Below are 22662 nucleotides of genomic sequence, written 5' to 3' on the forward strand. Positions count from 1 at the left end.
TAACTCCTTGGCTGCCCACCCTTTAATCTTCCTCTGCACCCACTTCTTGTTTGAAACAATCTTTGTTCGGCACTTTGCCGAAACATATTCTCATTGTGCACCACCCAATTCAAGACCCATTCTTTCCAAGGAGACCTCTTTGATGCACCCAGAACATTTCATTTTCCCAGCTTGATCTCCACACATCTCAGCATCTGGTGTCCATATATTCCAGGATTATATCCAAGCCTGCACCCAGCAGTATGTGATTGGACTGACAGTTGTCCTGGTCACATGGTTCTCACAATTTTGAATATCACTCTTACATATATTGCTGGGTTGTAAATACACTTCTTCCGTGTTTGTCAGACTGAGACATGTTAGAGGGCAGAGGCAATTTATAAATAGATATAGATGTACAGATACAGATAATTGTAATATGTTTAATACAGTGCCAAGTGATGGATAATTATACATTCGTTCATGACAGTTTTGAAGTTGAGGAAAAGAGAAATACCATTTTTAACCCTTCACTTACAACTCCTCTCTACACTCTGTTTAATGGGATGTTTAAACTCTTCTATTTTTTCTGAAATAGAATATAATTGGTGCCATACTGAAAATATGTTAGGTCTGTCTTGAAAACTGTCTTGAAAAGTTCAATAGACAACATTTGAGAAATGCGTTATCAAGTTCATGCAAGGTGGTTTTAGGTGAAAGCTTCTCTAAGGTGAACAAGACCCTCTTTCAATAGCAGTGCAAGCTCCTCTTTGAGGGAATTGTACAGTACTTTAACCACTCATTGCATTGTGACCTCCACAGCTTTGTCAGAGGCATTGAGAGAAAAATACTTGTTATCAATCCATCACAAGGTATAGGAGTTCTGCAATATGTTAAGACATCTTAACTTAATCATCAAGTCCATGTGACTCCAGGTGATGTGAGCTCTCATGTAAGTTCCTAGACTTCACCCTAATGGACACTGAATAGCCACACACAAGATAGTCTTAACTCTTGTGAAATGTACAGTATTCATCCTCAAAAATGCTACACACAAATGGGGTAACTAACAAATATTTATTGAATAAAATTGAAGAATTGAATGAATGGAATTGGACTCTGTAGCCAGGGGTTGCTACCATCCTCAAATGATAATGAGATTAAATGATGAGAATTGTACTTTCTAATCCTAGCACTGGTCCTGGGGAAAGAGATCTTGCGTCCTGTGGATTGTCAGTAATTTATGCTTCTCTTTAAGTCTTTCCACTTCACTTATTTCAAGATAGAATTAAAGCCTACCAGCATGTAAATTTCAGTAAGTAGGTTAATTTGGAGACAAAGATTCTCCATAGCAGCCATTCTAAAAAAGGCATCAACTATTCACAATAGCCAAGACATGGAAACAACCTAAATGTCCCTTGACAGGTGAACGGATAAAGAAGGTGTGGTACATATATACAATGGAATACTACTCAACCATAAAAAAGAATGAAATAATGCCATTTGCAGCAACATGGATGGACCTAAAGATTATCATACCAAATGAAATAAGTCAGAAAGAGAAAGACAAATACCATATAATATCACTTACATGTGGAATCTAAACCATGACCCAAATGAACTTATCTATGAAACAGAAACAGACTCACAGACATAGAGAACAGACTTGTGGTTGCTAAGGGAAAGGGGGGTGGGGGAGGGATGGATTGGGAGTTTGGGATTAGCAGATGCAAACTATTATATATAGAATGGATTAAAAATAAGGTCCTACTGTATGACACAGGGAATTATATTCAGTATCCTGTGATAAACCACAATGAAAAAGAATATGAAAAAGTATGTATATATATATATATATATGTGTGTGTGTGTGCGTATGTATATATATATATATGTATAACTGAATCACTTTGCTGTACAGGAGAAATTAACACAACATTGTAAATCAACTATACTACAATAAAATACATTTTTTTTAAAAAAGGCATCAACTCAGTTTTCTGCATGAAAGCCATATTTATTTGTTCAATCCCTTCATTCCCTGTTAATTCCTTTTCTCTTTTCCTAGTTGAATAACAATTAGCAGAAGGTAAGATATCAAAATCCCTTCTACCCTGTCCCCAACCAAAGTAACAGGAATCCTGAGTCACAGCACTTTGGCCCACATACTAAATTTGATTTTTTCTCTATTTTCCAAAGAAGTAGATGCTTTCTGCAGAGAGAGTGGCTGGGAGAGGCATGAGATCTTGAATGAAACCCTGTGTCTCCTAAAGAATCTTCACGGGCCAACTGAAATTATGCACAGAGGCAGCTGGTTTCTGAAAGCTGCATACAGCACCTTCCTTGGAACATAAATTTTTGCAGACTGTGTAAATAGGAAAGAGACACGAGATGTGGGAGAGGGGTGCAGAAGGATGGGTGAAAGGACATTAGAACTGAACCTGACCTTTCTCCTTGCTCCAAAGGATGAGAAGGCCCTAATGCTGCAAAGATTTATTTGCACTAACAAGCTCTTATTTCAAAATGCAATTACCCATAGGATGATTAAGCACTGGAGATTGCATTAAACTCAATTAAGTCCTCTGAAATCAGAGTCATTATTTGGGGGCAAGGGGAAAAAGATGCACATTCCAGTTACAAGGGGATGGAAAAGAAAATGATCTAGGGCAGTGTTCCCCAAATCCGCTGCATAAGATTCATCAGAAAGGCTTCTTAAAAACAGATTCCCTTTTCTTCTCCCCACTTCACACCAGCTCTGAATCAGGAAAGACTGATGTGGGGTCCAGGAATAAATATTTTTAAGCTTCCTGGGTCATCGGATGCTGCCAGCCCAGGAATGAGAATTGGGGAACCATAGGTCTTGGAGGCTGGTTTGTTGCCCAGACCAAACTTCAGTCTGATCTTCAGCTGGACAGACATTAAACTTGATGTTGCACTAGGGCTGATTGGGACCGATCCACTTACAAAGTTCACAAGAAACATATGTATAAACCAGAAAGCCAGCTCACTAATTACAAGGAGGGATAATCCTTCTCAGAGTTCAAAGTGTCCATGTTTGCCATGCAGAACACCTGGACAACCACACTCTCAATCAGATGAATGTCTGCTATTGATATATGAAATCAGATCAAAGGGATGCTCCCAATGGCATTTTCATTCAGGCTGCAGAAGTGAAGCAATTATCCTTGTACTAAATGCCCCAGACCAGATCTCCTTAACCTTGGCCAGAGCTGGAGAAATGCTGCCAAATTCTTGCCCTCAGACATATTTTTCTAGATTCTGTAGCTCCTAAGAGCAAACCCAGGGAAGGTTCTGCTGCCCACCATGCTTGGGCAACTTGCCTCCTCAAGGGCAGCTTTTCCAACCTTGCTGGGAGCAGTGTTGTGCCACCCCTAGTGGGCATGACCAGACACTTCCTGAGATGTTGCTTCTTATTGTGTTTTATAAAATAGTGTGTAGTTTACATAAAAATAAAACTTAAAAGAAAAGTTATCCACGTGCAAAACTGTAGGTGATGAAAATGTTGTTTTTTTCATTTTTTGTTAATTGATTTACAATGAAAATGATTCTGATGGTCATCCAGATTTTGCTAAAATCTTTTCTTTTGTTTTTAATATGTTTATTCTCCCTTCAAATAGCACACAATGTATTTTTACTAAATTTCCATTTTCTTTGTTGAAACTGCATTCCATTCATGCATCTCTGGTCACCTATGTCATGTTCCATGTGTTCACATCACTAGTATCTGGGTGACTCCTTGACAGGTAAACTTATTCTCCATCCTTCTGCTCTGATCTGACACAACCTTGTGGACTTACATCCTAGTGGGGAGAAGGCTTGTAATAAATATATCTTAAGAATCAAAAAAATAAGAAAGTGTGAGTGCTTTGAAGAAACTAAACTAGAGTGAGAGAGAAAAAGAGGTAGAAAGACTGGAGCTGGGAATTAGTCAAGGAAGACTTCTCTGCAGATGTGACATTTATGTTGAGAGCCAGAACCTCATAATTACACTCTCAAAGCATATTGATTTACAAAGTCACACAAAGCCTTATATCTCCATCATAAATACTGACATCGTTCAACTAAAGGAGTCAGTTCACGGTTTTGTAAAATTTGTTATAAACAGCTAATGGGAAAAATACATGTCTAGATAGTTTGAAAACTCTTCCACTACTAAACACAAGGAATACTGGATAAAAAATAACAAATATTTATAAATACACTATTTTTAAATGAAATATATATTTTAAATTAAGAGACAAGCTCACAATAAGGTAAGAGAAATCATCAGTCACCAAAAATAATGAGGGAAGTGAAAACCAGTAAGGTCAACATGAGCCTTGAAGCTTCAGCTGCTGCAGGGAAGGAGTTTGGATACTAATCCCTGTGTAGGAACAGGAGATAAAGCCTTAAGCCCTAGAGACAAGAAGTTGGAACTGAAACTGCAACATGAAGCCAGGATGAAGCAGTGCAGAATTTTAAAATAATTTTTTTAAAAAATCCATTAGCTTTGGATAGGAGTTTTAAAAAAATAGAAAAGATATCACTGAGGATTTATAGCCACATAACCATCTGGTGTTGAAATTCATGCCATGGGCAAGATGTAGGAAACTTTAAATTGAGATAATAGCATAAAAAGTAGTGTTTAGCTGGTGATACTCCTGGAGTACCTTACAAAAGTAAAAGCAACACCTCTCTTGAACATCCCCTCAATGTGTCTCTGTAGGGATTTCAAGAGATTAAATTCCAATGAGGCCAAGGTCATTGTCTAAAACTGTGAAACATATGAGGAAACAATAATGTGAGAAAGAGTCAGCAAACAATACAGAAGACAGAATTAGAATTTTAAACATTATAATTCTTGAATAGAAATGATCTTTAAAAGGACTTAAAGGATTAACTATATAAAGAAGGTCTTAAGGAGAAAGTATAAGGTTCTCTGAAAAAAAGTTCAGGCTGACCTTGAAAAGAGAACTAAATAGAACTTTTCGAAATAAAAAGTAGGGCAGTAAAAGCTAAAACTTGTTGGAGGTGAAAGTATTTGCATATTACATATCTAACAAGGAACTTGTATCAGGAATATATAAAGAACCCTCTAAATAAATTATTGATACATATAACAATTTGGATGGATCTCTAAGGCATTATACTGAGTGAAAAAAAACCTGTCTCAAAGGATTACAAACTGTACAGTTCCATTTATATAAAATTCGCAAAATGACAAAATTATAGAGATGATGGACAACAGATCAGTGGATGTCCAGAGTTAAGAGAAGGTGGAAGGGGGGTGTGTGATTATAAAAAGGTAACATGGGGGAGTTCCTTTGTGGTGATGGAACAATGCTGTATGTTAACTGTAGTGGTGGTTATATGAATCTACACTTGTGATAAATGTCATAGATTTATACATAAATACCTTAAAATACGATTACATGCAAAAACTTGCAAAATCTGTTCTTTAGTTGATAGTATTGTGCCAATCAGCTCCTTAGGTTCTAAAATGCACTCTAGTTATTTAATAGGTCACCACTGGGGGAAGCTGAACATAGGTATACGTGAACTCTCTGTACTATTTTTGCAACTTATAATTCTATAATTATTTTAAAATGAAAATTATTTCAAATTTTAAAACTATGCAATATGTATTCATTTTAGAGCTCAATGGACATGTTAACAACAAACAAGTCACAGAAAAAAGAGAACTGTTGATCTAGAAGATTGATCTAAGGAAATCACCCAAAGCCCATCAACCCAGGAAGGTAAAGAGATGAAAAACACAAAAACATTGAGACATAGAGGACAAAACGAGGTGTTCCACATACGCTAATAGGAGTTGAAGATAGGAAAAACAGAGAAAATATAGGAAAGAGGCTATTTGAATAGATCATGGTGAGAAGTTTATAAAATTGAAGAAAGATATGAATCTGCAGATTCAAGAAGCCCAACAATTTGCAAACTGTGTAAATAACAATAAACTCATCCTCAGACATATTATAATGAAACTACAGAATACCAAAGGAAAAGAGATTTTCAAAAACAACAAGCATGGTTAGTTTTATCTGTTGCTAATCACAAATTTCTTTTCATTGAAAAACCAACTGACTGGTGCTTCTCTTGTACTTACATTTGAAATCTGCTATCCAAATACACTGATACCTAAGAATGTCTAGAGTTTATTACTTTGGAAAAAAAAATTAAAAACACCCTGCACTGCCTAAACTTTTGTGCAATCTCAGTAGTAAGAGCTGAGTAAATATGACAGGCACATGATCCTTGCTGGCCAAGAACCAACCAACAAACTAAGTCTGCCTTAATTTCACTCAAGTTGTTTTCACTGCTGTAAACAGCGAATAAATCAAACCCACCCTTCCTCACAGCCTGGTCTGCAGCATGATGACAGCTCAGTATAAACACCCTTCAGTTAATTTGTCGAGCACTCAGAGGGTACAGGTTTAACCCCACATGTCCCTTCTACCTGAGCTACCAGGCTCTGACTTTGAATTGGGAAAACTGACTGAGAGAAGAATAATGTAGTTCTTTGTTCTTCTTTTTCTTCTTCCCCTTCTCCTTCTCCTTTTTTCCCCCTTTCTCTTTTTCCCCTCTTCCCCCTTCCTCCCTTCTTCTTCATCTCTTATACCTAGTGAACATGAGGCTTCTTCTCTGTAAATCAGGCAATTTCAGTCAAAATGGGGTGATTTACAATATAGAGCAATGGGCTGTTTCTGACTCTTCTATAAATCTCTTAAATCTCTGAGTCTTGTTTTTACCCATCTCTAAAATGGTGCAAACCCAAAACTCTATCATACTGCTTATTTCAGAAGAAATACACCATTACAGCCCTAAACTTCACAAACATATGTTTTACCATTCTACTCCACTGCAACTTAAGCTGCAGGGGAAATGAAAAGGATTCAACTTTTTAATTTATTTTTCTACAGACATTGATTAATTTGTCAAGTTAGAAAATAAAAAGACAATCCCTGAGGATTAATTGGGACAATGTGGAAGGATCATCCATCTCTTCCTGTTTGAATTTTTGGTGAATGTGAGGGATGAGGGGGCATTTCCTTTGGAGTTGCCCAAAAGTAGAATTGCGTACACGGAACATGTCCTTAAAGAAAAGGAGTCATATGGAAAATCTACTTATAATTTCCTCATTTGGGTGATTTCTATGACTCTTCCCCATTGGACACTTTCTCCATTCTTTACACTGTCCATGACTTTGATGGACTCTGACAAGTGTATTTCTATAAACAGCAGTTAAAAGGCGGTATATTATGAACTTCTCAGTTCTAGGGGTATGAATAACCAGAATGAACCATGTAGGGAAGAAGGGTGTATCATCTCTTTCCATGTCAAGATCCTCATGCACATGGATGGAACATGTTCCCAGGCTGTCTTCTCAGATCAGGAACGGGGGTTTGCTCTGTTTCCTGAGGACCTGCACAGGGGAGTCATGTTGATGCCATGCAAAGATGATTCAGTCTCTGGCCAGAGGTCATCTTGATGCCTTCATGGGTGGTTTTTAATTCACAATAGAGACATATGCAAGATTTTTACTTAATCTTTACACTTATTGGCGCGTGACTCTACCATTTTCCCATCTCTTATTCATTTGCCTACTCTCTTTCTCTCTCTCTCTCTCTCCTCTCTCTTCTTTGTTCTCTCATCATTTACTTAAAGTGCTGAAATACTTCCAAAAAATTCTATTAAATAAAAACAATGATGAAACGGAAAATTGTTGCCATACTCAGGCTAGGAAATGACTGGAAACTCTGACAATATCAAATAAATACACATATGTTTTACCTTCTCTATACATGATACCAGAAAACCACAGCTGCCTAACGAGCGTCACACCTACTTTTGAAAGGTAAACATTGCGACAATAAATGTTCCAAGATGACATGGAAGTATTTTCATTCCTTAGATTTCCTATACAGATGATATGTATAGAGTTAGTATTTCAGTTGTTCCAGATAATAAATTATTCCACCAGGTTGCATCCTTCACTTACACCAACCCCCAGGCTCTGTTTGTTTCAATACTTCCTGCAGCTGTTACCTAACGTTTTGCTACAAAATTATTGCTTACTCAAAAATTTCTCACTTGTTAGGGGATTTACCTACAGAGCTCTCACATTCAGCTTTCAAAACGTGATGATTCTTAAGCATTTTGTCCTTTGTGCTAAATGTTGGAGGTGGCTTTTAGCCCTAACCAAAATATTTGCATGATGCTAATTACATTTCTGTGGACCATCAAAATAAACTCTGTAGGAGAATAAATGAAAAATGTGCATCAAACTTCATAGTTGTGATTTCAAATCTTATGGAACAAAGGATCTTAAAATTGGAGGAAGTAAACAGTTGAGTGCCAGGCCTATGGACCAGGCCTGCTCTGAGTGCCTTCCGTATTTAATCTTTAATTAACCACAGGAGATAGGTGGTATTATCAGCCCGTTGCACAGATGAGAAAACTGAAGCACAGAGAGGTTAAGTCACTTGCCCAAGGCCCCGCAGCTAGTAAGTAATGCAGTCTGAATTTAAACCCAGGCATTCTGACTTCAGAGTCCACACTTGAACCACCACACCATACTCTCCTTATGAAAGCTATTTCTCCACATTGGTATATATATATATTTTTTTAAGTTCAATATCCTGTGTACTAGATAAAGGAGAAAGAAAAAAGGCAGGAGACTCCTTCTTCTGCCCTGATCCTGGTCCCCTTTTCAATTCATCAACCCCTGATGCCTCCCCCCTACACCCTCTACCTTCGCAGTAAACGGGAAAAGCCCCTGTAGGGCACCAAGATCCATAACAGCTGCTTTTCTGATTAAAATTTATTTAAAAGATCTAGTCTCTGTCTTCTAGAAGTTTGTAATCCAAATAAACAATATAAAGAGGCATATAATTTATAATTCAAGAAAACAATGGAAGGAGGCAAATAAAAAGAACATATAGGCATGGAGGAAAACGTGGAGGAAAAAATAGGCAAAGTTTGTACCAAATTTGACAATAAGACAATGAGATTTGAGGTGTGTAATTGATAAACAGCCTCTGAAGGCAATTCCAAAGCCAAATTTCAACAGGGTTTCTGCCGACTTGTGGTGACAGCTATGAAATGGTAGCCCACACTTAGAATATTTGTGTAAAAGTATCTCATTCTTTTATACATACAACTCAAGTGGCTTTCACCTCTTTCCAGTCAATTTACCAGGCTTTCCCTACCTCCTCTTCTTCTTTTCATCTCCCCCTCTTCCTTTATGTCTGCATTCATTCCTCTTGTCCAGATATTCATTTAACAGCTCCTTATGGAAGACCCTTTTCCAGGCACTGAGGGCCACCAAGAGCTAAAGGCAACATCCGCCTTGTTGAGGAGCTTACCTGCCGCAGGATCATCTTTTAAAACTGAGATTATGATCCCGCCCATAATATTTAAAACCATCCAATGGCTCCATTGCCATTAGGACAAAGAACAAAGTCGGCCACAGGGTCTCCCTAAAGCCCTGAGTGGTTGGCCCTGCCCCTTCTCCAGTCACAACCCCACACTGTCCCCTCTGTTCATGTCTCTCCAACCTGCGGTCAGCTCCTTGAATGTGCCAAACCAAGATTTTAGTTTTATGACTTGATAGCATCCTCTCTGCCATTCAGAGCCCATATCCTAATTTACAGATGCGTGCTCCTGTGATCATTGATCAGTGTTGATCTCCCCCACTGGACATAATCTGCAGGAGTGTGGGCAAGAGAGCCCCAAAGAGGTAAAACAGAAATGTTAGTGGAAGTCAGATTGTGAAGAGGTGTCCAGGTGCCAGACTGAGGAAACCGGACATTACTTTGTATGCTCTGGGGAGTCATTAATGGTGTCTGAGCAAGGAAGCAAGGTGATCAGAGTTGCGCTTTAGGAATAGAGTTGAGTTCAGTAGCATAAGCGAGGTGGGATGGAGGAAGACAGAGCAGGGGCCCATTTGGGAGGCTGTTGATGTAGTCTGAGTAACTGGTATGAGATGTTGCACAAAGGTGATGGGGAAGAGAAGGAGGGGACAGATTCAGGAGACTGGGCCAAATCAGCATTTGATCTTTGTTTGTCTGTGGAACTTAGGGACAGGGAGGGTCTGAAAAATTCAACTTCATAAGTAGAAATCAATAGGTAAGAGGAGGCCCCTTTGAGGAGAAGATGATAGAATCAGTTCTGGAATTGTTCAGCTGGAGGCATGCCTGGGGGTGGACAGATGGAACTGGATGTCAGAAGAAGGAAAGGTCACAGCCGGTGAAAAAGATATGGGCACCATGTGCATGGAGATAGTCCTCATAAATAGGAGGAGGGGGAGGAGGAGAGAAAGGAGCTGGGAAACAGGAAGAGTGATGGGAGAGAAATAGTAGAAGCTGTGGTCAGTAACACAAAGTGTTCTGCCAAGACTGAAGAGGATGAAGTGTGAGAAAAGCCGACTGACATAGAGAACAGACTTGTGGCTGCCAAGGGGGAGGAAGGTGGGAGAGGGAAGGATTGGGAGTTTGGGGTTAGCAGATGCGAACTAGTATATATAAGGTGGATAAACAACAAGGTCCTATTGTACAGCACAGGGAACTATATTCAGTATCCTGTAATAAACCATAATGGAAAAGAATATGAAAAAGAGCATGTATATGTATAACTGAGTCACTTGGCTGTACAGCAGAAACTAACACAACATTGTAAATCAAATCTACTTCAATAAAATAAAATAAGAAAAAAAAAAAGCCCACTGAGATGGCCAAGTTGCAAGGGAGGTCTGAGTGAGCAGCGTGGTGAGGGTAAGCCCACATTGCAGGGGTTTTATTGAGACTGCAGAGGTCAGCAGTGATTCTACTGCCCTCTGCCGTGGAACTTGATTTAATTAAGTAGGACAAACACCAGTATTTACTTGACCACTAGCCATGAACCAGGTGCTTCATGCTATTTAAATAACTTTTCACAACAGTCTTGTGAAGAAAACATCTTTCCTCATTTTAGTGTTTTAGTATCCATTATTGAATAATTTACAGTTTAAAATAGAGCTCAGGGAAGTACTGTAACTTGCGTAAGGACAGTGAAAAAAGTTGCTAGGCTATAAGTTCCACAAAGGCAGGACCCGTGAGTTTTATTCATCATCACTTATGCCTAGATAGAGAGCAATGCTCAGCATATAGGCTAGGATGATTTTTCAAGTGAATGAATGAATGAATGAATGAATGAACTAATCAAGTTTGGTGTCAAAGTTAGGTCTAATTCCAAAGCCCATAAACCTTCCAGATATCCACTGCCGTCTCTTACACACTCTTATTCCAACAGAAGGGACTGTCCTGTTGCCAATTTCCTCAAAAACTCTTAAGAAACAAGAGTGAAGAAGCTGACGTTGTGAGAGGTGTTATTTCTGAATAAAAGTATGTGATTATAACCTTACTTTGAAAATTACCCAGCTGATAAACCAATCAAATAATCAAGTCAATCAAAGCTAAATTCATCATGTGTATGTCAATGTTTACAAGTAAGTAAATTTGTATGAATTTTAAGGAATGTATTTTAGGAAGGGAAGTGCCCCTCAGCCGTCCCAAAAGTCAATCTTGGGCCAAACTGTTTCAAATTATAGGCCACAACTTTTCACATATTTTTTAGAGAGAATTATTTTCCTAAGGTGACATTCCTTCATACATTTTTCAGAAGACAAATTCATGGGAAATAGCGGTCACATATCTGAAGCTAATTATGAGAAGTTGAAAGGGAAGAGATTCAAAAATATTTGAGTCTGTTTCTGAAAACATTTGGAAAGGACATTTCATTATAAGAAAGATTTGAACCACAACAATCTATGTGTTTCCTGTCATGGAGGCAGGCATCATACTGATATTCAGATTCTTCCAAGTTTGGCTGGGAGCTGGGAGGCTGGATGGTCCATTAAAAAACATCGTAGATGGAAACAAATTTCAGGTCTGTCTGTAATTAAATACAAGTTTGGAAAATCAGCTGGACCTTCTAAATATCAGTTTTCCCATCTGTAATATGGGATTAAAAGTGCCTGGTCTACTTAACTGACAGAGTTGTAGACAATACAAATATAAAATTGAAAGAACTGTCAAAGCACTACACAAATGCAGTCTCATAAGCATTGTCTCTTCCCTAAAAGATGCTTATCATCCATTCCCATCCAAACAGAAGAACAATCTTCAAGGAGTCGAGTTGCTGTCGGGTTTTTCTGTGTCATCATTTTTATTATTATTATTTTTTTTTTTGCGGTACACGGGCCTCTCACTGTTGTGGCCTCTCCCGTTGCGGAGCACAGGCTCCGGACGCGCAGGCTCAGCGGCCATGGCTCACGGGCCCAGCCGCTCCGCGGCATGTGGGATCTTCCCGGACCGGGGCACGAACCCGTGTCCCCTGCATCGGCAGGCGGACTCTCAACCACTGCGCCACCAGGGAAGCCCTCTGTGTCATCATTTTATAGAAACACAGAATTGAGTGACTCGTCAAGAATTCTCCAGGTCAGGCTGCCTTTAAGCACCCTGGAAAGAAAATTGTCTTCATTCACCTAGAGTCTACCTCTTGGAAGCTTCCAGATGGTCCTGAAGTTTTGAACTTCCATGAAGCTTCTAGAATCATATATCTCCTATAGATTTGAGTATATGACTTCCAAATCTTGAGGTGGAAGCCCCCATTAGTATATTTCCCAAAGTAAAGTTCAAGGAGGCTGTGGCCAGGATTACCTTTGGGAGTATCTTTCCAACCAGGGAGGCCCCTGAGACCTAGGGTTAAGCTTAGACTGCAGTGTTCTTCCTCGGGGCCCTACCTTGGGTTAAGGAGATGGTTGGAAATGGGCCTGGCTCCCAGGAAGCCAGCTGCCTTCTCCTGGCTGAGCAGTGCAGCTGCTGCTCTCTCTCGTGTTGCTAGGGGCAGATCTCCAGCTTTGGGCTAAAGTGGATAATGATCTCTGGTCAGGGCCTTCAGAATTGGGACACCCTTTGAATGGCTCTAAGTGCAAACTAAGATGAGTAGAGGGTGTGTAGGAGAGGACAGGTGGAATGCAGACAGCCAGGTTCACGTTTGAGGGTTACCTGGAGTAAGGTAACAGAGGGCAGTGGAGATGTTTGCCAACAAAAATAATAGTTACCGTATATTTATTCAACCCTTCTTATGGGCCAGGAACTTTAAATATATCACCTCATTTAATCTTTATAACAGTATGAAGTATGATCAAAAAGCATTGTAGATGGAAACAAATTTAATCCTTCTAGGTAGATATCATGGTACCCCTTTTACAGATGAGTAAACTGAGGCACAGAGTCTCATTTCCACAAAATATTTATTGATCACCTATCATTTTTCAGGCACTGAGAATATAGTGACAAATACAGCACATTATTGTTGAAGAAGTAATGACCAAGAGGAGGTCACATAACTTCCCCAGGACATTGTCCCTGACAGGATTTAAGAGCCAGAATTTAAGAATAATCTGTATGCTGGAAGCCTTCCTACCTGGAAGCTTCATTCAGTCATTTGTTGGTTCATTCAGTCAAGGGTCAAGTATTGAGCACCTATTGTGTGCCGGGCAGGATGCCAGGGGTAGAGCAGATAAAACCGTTGAGTCATATCAGGCAGGGTCAGCTTCCACCTTCACAGAGCTTAAACCCTGTGCTACCACAGGGGTGCGGTTCACCAGGGGACAGCTGCTGTCCTCCCCTCCCAAGGAGCCCTGCCACTGATTTTAGGCTGCTCTCCAAGGCCCTAGTTCATGCCGGGTTTGTGGTTATGTCAGGCATCACAATGGGGACGTTTCTAGCTGATTTTTCTTTCCATTTATGGACAAAAACATTTTCTTTGGGAAAATGCCGGTTCTGGACAGATGAGATCATTCATAAGTGAGAGAAATATAAGTAAGTAAATTAAATAAAATAAAAGGGACAGAGCTCTCGTATTTCCAAAGTGGGTACCCCTTGAGGTCCAGCCTCTGTGTCTCCGTGACACACATCCTCTGGGCTGAAGGTAGCAAAAGGGCCGGCTTTGTCCTGGGGCTGCGTCACAGCCCACGCAGGATCCACGCACATCACTGTGCCGTCAGCTGCCCACGCCTCACCTGGGCTCGAATCATATTTCTCTGACCCCATTAACAGGATTGTGTGGGATGTGTGTATATTTGATTAAGCGTGATTGCCACCGCAGGAAGCCGAGCTCTCTGCGCAAAAGCCCTGCTCCCTGCTGAAATCTTAGGGGTTAGCAGCCCACTAGCTCCATCTGTTGACTACTCCCCGCAGCTGTCATCGCCTCGCCAAGAACCCTCTTAAGCGTCCCAGAGGCTCTGATTCTCTTCGTTCTAATTTCCTTTAGCTTTTGACCTCAGAGTTAATTGTAGGATTAAATTATATATGACTAACCCTTGCACTGCTGACAGTGATTTTGTATTTCTTCTTCGTATTCAGAAAGGAAACTGTTGGTGCCATTCTTAATTTTTTTTTAATTTTACTGACATATAGTTGAATTACCATGTTGTGTTAATTTCTGCTGTACAGCAAAGCGACACAGTTATACATATAAATTCTTTTTCATACTCTTTTCCATTATGTTTTATCACAGGATATTGAATATTGTTCCCTCTGCTGTACAATAGGACCTTGTTGTTTAGCCATCCTATATATAACGGCTTTCACCTGCTAATTCCAAACTACCAATCCTTCCCTCCCCCACGCCCCTCCCCTTTGGCAACCACAAGTCTGTTCTCCATCTCTGTGAGTCTGTGTGTGTTTTGTAGATACGTTCATTTGTGTCGTATTTTAGATTCCACATATAAGTGATATCACGTGGTATTTGTCTTTCTCTTTCTGGCTTACTTCGCTTAGTATGATCATCTCTATTTGCATCCATGTTGCTGCAAATGACGCCATTATTTCCTATTCATACAACAGAGGTGGACTGATGTTTGTGTGGTTAGGGTCCTGACAGAAAAGCTGTAGTCATTGTCACACCTATTACTTTTGTCACATCTCCTGGCTGTTGTCCTATATCCTGGCTTTCACCACCTTTCTGGTGTCCCTAAAAAGCCCGTTCACACGCCCCTCCACTCTCAGTGATGGCTGTATATTCCCTCCTTTTCTGGGGTTTGTCTGGGATGTCTCACCATAGCACTGAAATGTTCTCTTTGCTATCTACCCAGCTCTTTTCTGTAATTCTCCCAAGTTTTGTGTGCATGTCACATCTCAAGCCAGTCAGTATTTTGATGTATGGAAGAATGGATATCTACCCATCTCAGCCTCTATTTTTCCATAACAAATAGGTACCAGTGATGAAGATGGAATTTTTCTTAAACTGCTTTTAGGTCAAATTTAGCCTTGATAGGCTGGGTTGCCAGATTTAGGCTTAATAATGTAAGGGAAAATTCTTAGCCTATTTCCCAGCACAAAACAAAATTTAATAAATGTTTATTTTCTTCCTTCCTTGGAAGAAGTTACTTAGCCTAGACTGTCTTAGAGAGTCTCCATTCTTAGATATACATGAGCCTGAACTCAGGATGAGAGCCATCAGAGTTGTGCACATGGGGCATCTCCACCTTTCCGAAGCAAACCAATATGGCAGACCTTGTGAGATAATAGAATCTTGGAGCGAAAATGGCCCTTTGAGACCATCTCTATTGACCCTTAGGCAATTTTACAGGCTTTAAAATAGATTAGTAATGTTAAAAATAAGCAGACAGTGAGGTGATGGTCATTGCCGGAAGATCTCACCTCGGTGTTTTTCTTGAGCAGTCTCCAGTGAGCTAACCATGTTGATTCATTGTGCCGAAGAATGATCCCCTTCCCAAGAAATGATCCACTTCTCCCAAGAGCTGATCTGCTTCCCTAGGGTTTGTCTCCTTTGATATATCAGTTGTTTTTTAAAAAAAATTGCCACAGACTTAGGGTGGTCCTTAAAGAGACACTGCAGGCCTCTTGTGAGATCCCGTAAGTTTTAAATTGGGACAACTCCCTTCAGAAACCACAGTGCATCTAAACACAGGTATTCCAAACAAGAGGGGGCTTGGCCTACGGCAGAAAACACAGGTTTTGGAGTCAGGTACACCTGGATGTGAGTTTGGAGCCTGACACTTTCTGGTTGTAGAACCTAGTGTCAGGGAAGACAGCAACTTCTCTGACCCTCGATTTCCAAATGTGCAAAATGGGAGAGTAATACCTATCACTGGAGATTGCTGGGGAAGTAAAATGACTTCATGTATGCAAAGTGCCTCGCACATAATAATCACCAAGTGCCATTCATTTACATTCCTTGTGGCACATTCGAACATCACAGTGTCAGACAGTCTCAAAAGATATGTTATTGACTCCCTATCATGTCATTGAGAGTGGGAAAGGGTTTCGGAGAAGGCTTTGCTAACAACACAAACTATAATTTTTTTCATGGTGGTCTACAACCACTGACAGAAATAGATTTCCTGATAAATACAATAAAGAAGGCAAAAGAAGGGCACTTTGCTGTTGTCTTAAATGTTGAATTCCACTTCTGCCGTGTTACTAAATATGCCTTGTCTTGCTTGGAACTATATTTACACAAGATTTTCTCTTTTAATTTCCTACTGTATTTTTAGCATCTCTCATGTATTTTATTAGGTGTCTTACATACATTTTTCTCACTTGAGACTCCCAATAATCTACGGAAGGAGTGTTGTTTTTCCAAGATTACAGATGAATCTCAGTGAAATTAAGTGACTTTTCTGAGATGACACAGGCTTACCTGACTCGAAGCTCCCTCTGGATTTTGGAAGGGGTGTGTGTGTGTGTGTGTGTAAGGCTGGCTTTTTTATGTGCATGTCGCTGACTATGTTTAGCAGGCATGAACTGTGAGTTCTTTTTCCCATGACGAAGGTGACTGGTGCTCAACAGCTACTTTTTGTATAAATAAATTTTCTCTTTCTCTTCAGACCTTACTTGTAATCAGCACCGTGCTAGCAAAGTCCAAGTTTGGAATTTTCCTCTCTCGGCGAAGTACTTATTTTCACTTTTGCTCTGCTAACCATGTAGGATGAAGGGAAGGGTCATCATGTACAGTCTCTTCTTGCCAGTCTTGTACTGTCTGGCCCTTCTCTACCCTCCAGCCTCCACTCTAGCTACTCTCCCCCAGGTTCCCTACTTTCCAGTGACACTGGGCTTCTTCCAGTTCTTGACGGTGCCATGATTCTTGGGCTCTTCACATGCTACTCCATCTGCTTGGAGCACTGGCCCCTTCTACCTATTCTTCAAATCTTAGCTAAAATTGAACTTCCTCCGGAAACCGCCCTTGGCCCCCTGTTTCAGTTATCTAGTGCTGTAGAACAAACCTCCTCAAAAGTTAGGGGCTTCAAACCACCACCATTCATTTGTTTGTGAGTCTGCGATGGAGTTGGGCTTGGTGGGGACAGCTCAGCTCTGCTCCACGTGGCATTCGCTGGGCTAGCTGGCTGAGGCCGGAGGATCCCAGGTGGCTTCACTTATATGTCAGGCACCTCAGCTGAGATGGCCGGCTGGGACTCACTCTCTCCCCACGAGATTTCAATAGCGGGACTTCTCTACGCGGTGGTTGACTTCTAAGACGGTGAAAGTGGAAGCCACAAGGCACCCTAAGGACTATGCTTGGCAGTCATATGGTGTCCTTTCTGTCACATTCTGCTGATCAGAGCAAATCACAGGGCCAGCACAGATCAAAAGGAGGGAAAATAGACTCCATTTCTTGGACTGACAAGTGCTGTCTTTGCAGTAAACTTCCACACCCTCCCAGACTAGATAGTTCTGACTGTTATATAGAGCACCACACCCTTCTTTGTAAAACTAAGAGCACTTGTAAGTGCTTATTCAATGTCTGTCTACATTCTCCTGTCACCTCCCACACCAGCCTGTAAAATCTATTAGAACAGAAATCCTGTCATGTTCATTGCTAATTATAAATACGGAGTGAATGAATGAATGAATAGGTGAGCGTACTGTAGTCCAGACACACAATGCAAAGCAGTTCTCACACATGCAATAAGTGTAGTGTTCCTTTCTTGTTGATCATAAGCTTGATATTTAAAGTCCTGTGGCCCTCCCGTCTCCTCTGGAAATATTGACGTGTATGTCATGAGGATTGAAATTTGGCAATCTCTAAAGGCACAGAAAAGCTTATGGTCCTTTAGACAGCTTGGAAAATTCTGACTTCTCTAGGAGGAAAAGGCAATGATCCTGTTGTCAGCAATCTTTCTTAAAGTTTTTGTGACTCGTTTTGGGTGCCTGCAAAGCTGTTACTGCAATATTAGAATATCTTGCCTTGTTGATGTTTGTCTAGAAGTGACTGTTTTGGAAACACACTGGAAAATCCCTTCGCCCTTCCCCATCTGTCTTTTTTGTTCTAAATATTAACAAAAACCAGAAGGGGATTTCAAGAGAACAGCAAAACCAAACATGGCTATGTAGCGTTCATGGGAGTTTGTTTTAGAAACTCACATTTCAAATGCTAAATTAACTGCAGGTTTATGCAAGGGAAAAAGAGAAATTTCTTAGAACCAGAAAAAAAAAAAAAAAAGTAAGCCAGGGAAATCAATCAACGTGCATTTTTTTGATGTTCTTTTCCATGAAAACAGAACAGGATGTGAGGCACAGGGAAATTGGGCCTTTTTCAGCCAGAGCAAGTCTTAAAAATTCTGGTTTTGACCTATGAGTCATTTGATGCACAGATGCCAAATCTGGGGCCTCACTGGTCCCTGCCCATCTCCTTGGCCTTCATCTGCCTGAGCAACTGAGCCAGGCCAAGGCAGATGACAAGCAGAAGTTGGATTATCAGCCGCTCCTGCATTGTGTCTCCCATGCTCATCTCCATGTTAATTATGCTTAGGTGCCAGGAGTGTTTGCAAGCATTTCTAAGAATAAATGAATGCCTGTTGGCAATAATGGTTCATCGCAAACTTTGAAAAACAGCTTAATAAGGAAGAACTCTGATTTGCTTCAAATTCCTGTAAAAAAAAAAAATATATATATATATATATATATACACACACATATGTTTGTGTATGTGTGTATGTGTATAACTTTTCTTTTTCAGCAACTTGAAAAGATAGTCTGGAAATAGAAGAATGAGGCAAGCATGGCCTCTTAGCATCCTAGAATAAATACAGCATCTCAGAGCTGAGAAAGGCATGTTTTTCATTTGGATTTCTAGGCCTAAGTTTATCATTTATTTCTTTATAAATACATATAAACAAAGTTTCTAGGCAACCATCATGAAATAAAGCAACTAGCTCTGAAAAGCAGAATAATGATGTTCATTTTATTCTTATTTTTTGCTACTTAGAAAATCTCTCCCACTCTGTACTCGCCAACTGCCCCCCCCACCTTCCTTGATAAAAACAATAGTAGTTAATAGGGTTTTTTTTTACCACCAAACAGGGAAAATTTTCTTGGGCCTCAACACATTATCAGAGGCAAATGCTTTCACAAAATTCCATCAAGGTAGCGCCCTAAATTGGTGAGTCTTTCCAACTAAAACATAAATCAAAGACTGCCGGCGACTTCACTGGCTTCTGACATCATGTGCCTCAGTGCAGGTTTCTTTCATCACTGCATGGTTGCCTAGCAACCAGCCCCACTCCTTCCTGCTCTTTTGCTTACACTGGTCCTCACAGGGTTTTTTTCTGTTTGCTTTGCTCCACAGGAGCAGGATCTGAACACCCAATACCTGCAAGGATGGCTTAGAAGTTGTCCAGGATAGTGTGGCAGTCCTCAGATGCCGAGCTGTGGAGTCTCTCCCTCATTTGGGAAATGACAGAGAGCCACTGTTATTCTGAAGCAGCGACAGGATCAGAGCTTGCTCCTGCTGAGGAAGTTGTGAGTAACAGACCACAGCCATGACCATCAGAATGGGAAAGAGGGTGCGGATGAGACTCACGTGTCTGCGGGAGAAGCAGTGCCAGGCTGAGAGGGCCCTGGAGATACCAACGGTGTAGGCATAGCTTCAGACATAGGGGCGGGGCCGTCTACAGGAGCAGCGAGTCAGGAAGGTGTGTGCCAAGTTAGACATAATGAATCTGAAGTGTCAGAGGAACAGAGAGGCCAAGATGCCCACATTTTTTCCCCTAAGTGTCCTCCAGGAGGTCTGTCACCAGAGAGGCTATTCCAGAAACAGGAGCTTTACTCGGTGCCTTCCTTCAAATCATAAAGATACTGCGAGGAAGTGGACACATTGGGACAGCTGTTAGTGATTTCCTCAGAAGCCCCACCATGCCACCACCCACCCCCAGGGCTGTCACATGACCCAGGCTGATCCGAGCGTAGCACCTCCTCCCACTGGCCCCATGATTGGTCCAAGCTGGGCAGGGGTCCTTGGCTGAGGAATCAAATTCCCTGGAAATGTCTTCAATGGAAGCTCAAAGAACAAAGGTTTTTTATCTGGGAAGACTTGAGTCTAGAACATGTTCCCTGCCATTGAATGCTGCCCATCTTCAGAAGCAGAGAATGCTGACTTTCAGAGTCAGCAAAGAAGAGAACCTGACAGTCCTGGTGGTGATCCAGTCCTTGAACCCAGCCAGCTCTGAGGTGAAGCTTTTCCTTGGCTGGGCTCCATGAGCTAACAAGAGTCCCTTTTGGATGAAGCAATTCAAGTTGAGTTTCTATCACTTGCAACTTAAGGAGTTCGGAGCGGTATCGTATTGCCTTCTTGATTTGACAGAGAGGGGAAATGATGCTCAGAGACGTTAGCTAAATCCTTTGTGATCACAAGAACACATTAGGGTACAAGCTTCGGAACCTGAGTTTGCCTGGACCCCAAAGCCAGTGTTCTTTTCTTTATACCATTCTGCCTCTCAACTTGTCCCACAATTGTGATGCTCAAGAGAAGAGGTAAATAAACAGGTGTGTCTGGATCTCTGCACACTGTCCGTAATCCTCTAGTGAAACCACCTGTGACATTTTTAAATGCCCGATGCCGTGGGAAACAGGAGATCTGCTCATTTTACAAATGTTCTCCATTCTTCTTTCAATAATAACTCTTCCACCTGCTCCAGCTTTACAAACAAAACACCTACTTTCAGCTTGAAAAGAACCGTCAGACAGGCTATTTGCAGTTTGCCACTTAAAGGGAGTGTGAGAGAACTTTGTGTTTTGGGGCACAAGTCTTCACTAAGGACCAGGGTGGAGAAGGGGAAAGATGCTCTAAATGGGGCAGCCATCCACCTTCCAGCTTGAGAAGAACAGGAGCTGACGCGGTTGAAGAGAGTGTGGCTGGGGATTCAGGACTGCATTAACATCATGAAACCTTCTCTCTAGAACATTCTTGTTAACATGTGTTGGTTCCAGCAAAGACAACTTCTGAGCTTGTTTGTTCCAAATTTCAGATTCACAGAAGACAGATACTGCTTCGTACAGGACGGATCAGAGGACAAATCCTAAATTACCCACCCACGGAGGGGGCCGGGGTCACACAGGTCAGCAGGACCACAGGGGCCAGGGGAGAGAGGGTGGTGGTGAGTCAAGCAGACATCCTAGGAGAGGTCCACTGCAGCATGACGGTGGCCCGGAGGTGGTGATAACGTACTCTCTAGCTCTGCGGGCAGGGCCATGGGAGGACCAAGAGATCATGGCAGATGCTACTTGCCTGTGAGCAAATGTGAGACACAACCTGGAGACCCAGCAACATGAACGCTGAGACAGCTAGTGTGGTTAAAAATGAATACTAATCGTTTTCAGTTACTCAGCCTGCATGTACACACAGCCCCGTCTTACTTGTGCTACCTCATTTAATCCTCACCACCACCCAATGCAATAGGCACTACTGCACTTGACAAGTGAGTAAACCAAGGATGGAGAGATTGAGCGACTTTCCCAAGGGTACACGCAGGGGAGAGCAACGTCTTGGCTTTGAAGCCAGACACTTCAACTCCAGAGGCCTTGTGCCTTACAGTATTTTACTCAGCAAGTGGGGCAATGAAATATGGGTATTGCTCTTACAGGGGCCCCATTTGAAGCCACAGATCACGGTCAGGCCTGCTGGGGGCATTTGGCTTGTGTTCTTTTGTTGCTTTAGATCAGCCTTATTCACCACTTGACAAAACACGTCCAAGGAGTAGTTAATTACTCAGAAATACTTTACTCTTCAGAATCCACATATGTCCTCACATATGAAACCGTCCACATCCTTGTGGCTACAACAACCTTTCTCTGTTGTAACCCATAATGATGATGCCATTACATCCCATAGCATGCAATCACTCTGTCTCGTGTACAGATACTCAACTGTGTCATCCAGGGGCTTGTCCAAAGGGCACCTAAGTCTGGACTCGTATATTCACAGAACCACCCGGTCCTTTCTAGAGGAAGGCATGGTGTACACCTGCTGGGATTTTGTGTTTATTTAGAAGTTGCTGCTACTGTTGTTTTTAGTTCTTCCTCTGGCATTCGTCTTAATGGTCCAAATACCATTTACTTTTGAACTAGACCTTACCATGCTGATATACATCTGCTAGAGGCCTTCCTAAGTCAACAAGTATGGATTTGTACACACACATCCAGAGTCAGGAATGGGGCTGGAGGGTGAAGAAGCAGCTTGTGCAGGTGGGTTTTAAACAGATACACCACCAGAGGGAGCTATACAGGAATGCCTTCAGGGAATGGAGCAATTCATATTCACAATCCCAGGAGGGTCAATGAGTAAGGTCTTTATCCAAGAAAAACTGTGGTCTGGGGCTAC

General features: G+C 41.3%; 1 long non-coding RNA gene across 1 annotated transcript in view; it reads left to right on the plus strand.

Annotated features, from left to right (window-relative positions):
* Window positions 1-22662, plus strand: part of LOC149746947 (uncharacterized) — a 69450-nt gene that overhangs the window by 31470 nt on the left and 15318 nt on the right. The window contains exons 2-4 of the long non-coding RNA XR_016388376.1: window positions 5635-5738; window positions 19633-19805; window positions 21311-21400. This is a non-coding gene — a long non-coding RNA (uncharacterized LOC149746947). The remainder of the gene's footprint in view (window positions 1-5634; window positions 5739-19632; window positions 19806-21310; window positions 21401-22662) is intronic.

The sequence above is a fragment of the Delphinapterus leucas genome, chromosome 17 (genome assembly GCF_059928025.1).
Source record: "Delphinapterus leucas isolate spDelLeu-1000000601 "Yukka" chromosome 17, BTC_Dleu_Yukka2, whole genome shotgun sequence".
NCBI lineage: Eukaryota > Metazoa > Chordata > Mammalia > Artiodactyla > Monodontidae > Delphinapterus > Delphinapterus leucas.